Source organism: Tupaia chinensis, unplaced genomic scaffold (genome assembly GCF_000334495.1).
Source record: "Tupaia chinensis unplaced genomic scaffold, TupChi_1.0 Scaffold000014_1, whole genome shotgun sequence".
Lineage (NCBI taxonomy): Eukaryota > Metazoa > Chordata > Mammalia > Scandentia > Tupaiidae > Tupaia > Tupaia belangeri.
In genome coordinates this window covers 6,792,700-6,797,740 of record NW_006159444.1, presented here as the reverse complement: position 1 = coordinate 6,797,740, position 5,041 = coordinate 6,792,700, and positions in this window count along the sequence as shown.

Below are 5,041 nucleotides of genomic sequence, written 5' to 3'. Positions count from 1 at the left end.
ATATTTTGAAAATTTTTTCTGACATTGCTGAGATCTCTTGTGTTTTATCTATTGTTTGTGGGGAGTTAATGTGTTTCTTGAGGGGAGGTAGTTTTTAGTTTTCTCTTATTTCTTGGGGCTTTGCTTTGATTTTTAGTCACCTGTTGATATATTTACTTCTTCTTACTTCTTTGAAGTATATTTCTGAGCTGTGTGCTCATGCACTTCCCCTCTGTGTGTGTTAGCTCTGTGCCAGCCTTCTTCTACTGTGGATGGGAGTATGGAATTCACAGTAAGAATTTTGGGTTCAGGTTTTCAGAGGGGAGTTTCTCTCCTTTTACTGCTAAAGTTGTGAGGAAATAATTCCTCTGGAGTCTTGTGTCTTCAGGTATTTAATTCCTGAATGCTCAAACTTTTTCAGCTCCAATGTGTCTGGAGGTTCAGCTAGACAAGTAGGACGTAAGGTGGTAGACCACTGTGGTGGTGCAGCCTCTTCTCCTGCACAGCAGACGAGGTAGGTTTCCCTGCTGCTGAGCTCAAGGTGAGCCACCTAGGCCTCTCTGATAGTCCTATCCTAGGTTTCCCTGTTGCTCTTTCTATAAAGTCCAGAGCAGTCCCTCCTCTCCCACAGAAATCCGGGCACGTTTCCCTCCATATGAGCTCAGGGTGAATGGCCTAGGCCTCCCTGTGGCTCCTTTTACCTCCAGGACTATAGGAAAAGGGTACAGATCTATGAAGTCTGGACAAGTTCTGGACAAGTTCCTTCCACACAAAAGGCTAGGTGGGGCTCCCTGCTGACGAGTTCAAGCTGAGTAATGTAGGCCTCCTTGATGTTCCTTCTCCCCTAGCCCTCCTGGTTGCTCCTTCTGTCTCCAGAACTGCAAGAAATGGGTAGAGGTTTATGAAAGCCAGAGTAGCCCTTCCTTTCCCACAGCAGGCTGGGTGGGTGGCCCTTGCTGATGAGCTCAGGCTGGGTGGCCTAAGCCTCTCATTTGCTCCTTCTATGCTAGGCCTCTCTGTTGTTCCTTCTATCATAGGCCTGCCTATTGCCTCCTTTGATCTCAGGGACTGCATGAAACAGGTGGCGGTCTATGAAGGCCAGAGCAGCCTTTCCTCCTCTATAGCAGGCTGAGTAGAAGTCTCTGCTGATGAGCTCAGGCTGAGTGTCCTGGGCCTCCCTGTTTCTCTTTGTATTAGACACCTCCCTACTGCTTCTTTTATCTCTGAGACTGCAGGAAACCAGGGTGGTCTATGAAGGCTGGAGCAACCCCTTCTCTCTCATAGCTGGCTAGGTGGGAGTCAAGCCTGGCTTGATTTTCAAGCCACCAGGTCCAGGACTTGAACTGCAGAGTTGGCCATTTGGGATCTGGTGCCTCAACCCCCCCCCCCTTTGGCTGGCCCATCATGTGCCATTTTCTACCTTTGGAGTGTGGGAAGTGCCACCTTAGGGAATGGAAAGAGATTTGTTGAGATCACTAAGACTCCCTGGGCTTCACATGCTAAGAACTCACCTCAGGTTCCTAATTTGGGTATTAGTCTTGCCTTCCCTGATGTCAGAGGTCAGGACCACCCGTGATGAAAGCTGGATGGCTCTACAGTGGATGGTAGGTCTGTTACTTCTGATCTTTTTTTTTTTTTTTTGGAGAGGTTTTTTTTGCTACAGGCCGTGTGCACTCGCCAGACAGACAGAGAGAGACATAGAGACAGAAAGCGAGAAATCACCCCTCAGGGGGGATGATCACGCCGCAATCCCTTCTCCTCCATTCTCCTCTCGGGATTTTGGGCACGCATGCACATGTGCCTGGCGTGAGTTTTAAGCCACCGGATCCGGGACGTGAACCATGGTTGACTACGTGGGAATCCAGTGACATAGCCATTACGCTAACTGCTGGTTCCCACTTCTGATCTTTTTTGAGTGAAGAAAAAATAAAGTCCAAAGATCAGGACCCACTTAAAAATCAGGAGCTGAGGCCAGGCAGTAGCACAGTGGTGGCAACACTGGATTCAAAAGGGAAAGGTCCCAGATTCATTGTCCCAGGACCCCCCTGAGCACACAGGGTGCTCAAGATCTGGGCTGACTGAGACTGGGCATAGATTGTGGCATGAAAGTCTGTTGGGGGGTTCTTTCTCATGGAAGAAATAACTTACAAATAAAGAAGATTCAGAAGTATTTCACACTCAGGATGTGACGAAATTGTTTTATTCCAGAGGGTATGTGTTTGTGCCCGAAAGAAAGGGGGAGAGAATTAGGGAGAAAGAGAGAGGGAGGGAGAAAAAGAGATTTCACGCCCTCGCCACCACCACCATGGGACTGCAGTCCTTTTTCCTCTAGTTCTCTGGTCTGTCATGAGTCTGGGCACATGCATTTCAAGATTCTGGGCCAGGATTTAAACTCTGTTTGGCCAGTGTGGGGTCCAGTGCTACCTAGCTGGCCTAAAAGTGAGGGATTTTATTCTTTGATCTTACTGAGTTCAGGCTACCATAACAGAACACCACAAACTGGCTGACTTAAAAACAGGTATTTATTTTCTGGAGGCTAGAAGTGCGAGATGTCTTCCATGGACTTGAAGGATGGAAACTAAGGACTCCACAGAGTTTCCTGGGAAGTAACTTATGGGTAATTCCAGTACATAACACAGTAAATGCTATTAATCTGATGTGCACTGTAGCTAAGACTGCTTCCGAACCATACATACACCTGTGGCAGAATGGTCAGAGCTAAAGCTTACATCATGGAGCACAGTCCCATTTGGAACACATTTCAAAAGTTAAAACTGAGTGGTGACTTAATGAACTCAGATTAGCGTATCAATTATAAATGTTCTTTTGGAAGAATATTAAAATCATTAGACCTGTTAAATCACAATATTCAAATAATATTTAAAGATATTGATAATAACATGAACACAATTAAAAGTTTTACTTTAAAAAAAAAAGAAGTGCAAGATAAAAATGCCATTGGGGTTGGTTTCTGGGCCCCCTCTTCCTGGCTTGTACAGTTTCCTTCTCAGGTGTCCTCACAGGGCCTCTTCTCTGTGCAGAGGTGAGAGAGCTAATTCTGGCATCATCCTGTTCTTACAATGACACCAGTCTTATTGAATTAGGGACCCACCCTTATGGCCCTATCTCAAAGATTGCTGCAGTGGGGGTTCAACATGTGAATGGTGGAGGGGGGGGCAAAATTCAGTTTATAAAACTCCTTAATAATCTGAAATGTTAATTTATTATTATTTAAAATTATGCCAGTTGGGGCTAAATGAGTGCAAGAATGATCTACTGAATGAAACCCTTGTCACTTGAGGGCTGCCACCCCCCCCTATACAGAGGGATTTTTTTTTTATTATTATCATAATCTTCTTTATATTACATTGGATTACATATAACTTTACATTGACTTCCATTGCTTTTTCAAAAGGGAATGCCATGCATGTCAGTCAATACAGAGGCATCGATCTCCCCGCTTTATCATTCAAAGTCTTTTCCATGCATTTCCCAATAATTATTATTATTATAATTTTTTAAAACAGTCAATCACTATTTCTCATTTTGCTTGTTAAAAGACTTCACCCATCATGAAATACTTCCCAGACCAGTCCAGTTGAGAATACTATACACGTCATCTTCAACAGATAATAAACCATATCTGTTTCTCACTAACATCCCCTCTATTGTTCACTTGCTATCTTTCTCTATCCTCTTCTCTTTTTTTTTTATAGTTTATTTTTTATTATAATTTTTTTTTCCCATCGCAACACACAAATAAATTTTCCATCCAATATATACTGTGCGTTGGCTCAATCAAGCACGTCAACATATATGTTCTCAGCAAATAATTTCCCAATTCTTGTGTCCTGCATACCTTGCCTTTTGTTTTACCATCCTAGATTCCCCATCCCCCTCCCTCTGTTATGACCCATCCTCCTCCCACATTGTCCCTGTCATCCCCGATTGCCCTCCGTGCCTCACCCCTCCCCAAATGATCTGTCAGTGCTCTTAATTAGTCTAAGTCTCTCCAATAGTTATCACAGCTGACACATGCCTCTACATGAACTCAAGTCTGACTTTAGGCCTAAACCCCATTGGGTAAAAAGAGCATACTATAAAGTAGAACCCAACTGGGCCCATACCGCTCACTGCAGCCATCAAATATCCATTTTTTTTTTTAAATGGTACGAATAGTTTTACCGTTTTTTTTTTTGTTTGTTTTTTGTTTTCGTTTTTTTTTTCCCTAGCATTCATTCCCTGAGCATCATCACAGCGTACTAAATGTAATCTCCCATCTAGAATAAACTGCACAGTGACCCAATCAAGCATGTTATCATCAATAATATTCCACTTCTACTTTCTTGCTTATGCACATATATATGTTTTTTCCATGTTTCTCAAGCTACCTTTGTCTGGTATTCGACTGCCTTGTCTCACTCTCCCATTACAATATCCCTGCTATATACAGTTGTCTTCCAGAAGAGTTACTGAAAAAGTGATACGTACAAGTAAAGGGAGAGAGGCCACAAGTTCCAACCATCAGCTCATAAAGTTTTTGGTAATAGGGAGCATAAACTCCACTCAGGGTTGGATAAGGAAGGGTCTCCGGCAGATCCACAAGTGTAGGTGAGTCTCCAAGGAATGCAGTTTCAGGAAAGCAGTTCTGGTACACAGGGATAATTATCAGCTGATGCGGCACAGCAGTCATCTTGTAGTTACCAGGAATGGTGTTGTGGGGGTCTGCAGTGTGAGTTGTCCTTGGGTATCTGGCTTCCTTAAGAATGGCAGAGTAGTTCTTGTTTTCCCCTGAGGTAATGCAGGGCTGGTAACCATCATCTTCTTAAGTTGCAAGTTCTTCAACCTTGTTTTCGGCCTCAGGGCCATCCCGGGCCAGAGAGGCAGGGAGGGGCAGGGAGGCCCCCACGCGCCCCCCAGAGTGTGGGGGGTGCGCGGCTGCGCTAGTGGGGAGGCATGAGGAGCCCCGTGGCACGCCCCCGGAGTGGAGGGGCGACGGCCAGGCCGTTCCTGCTGCGCGGCTGCGCTGGCGGGGGGAGGGGGGGGGCGTGAGCCCCACCCG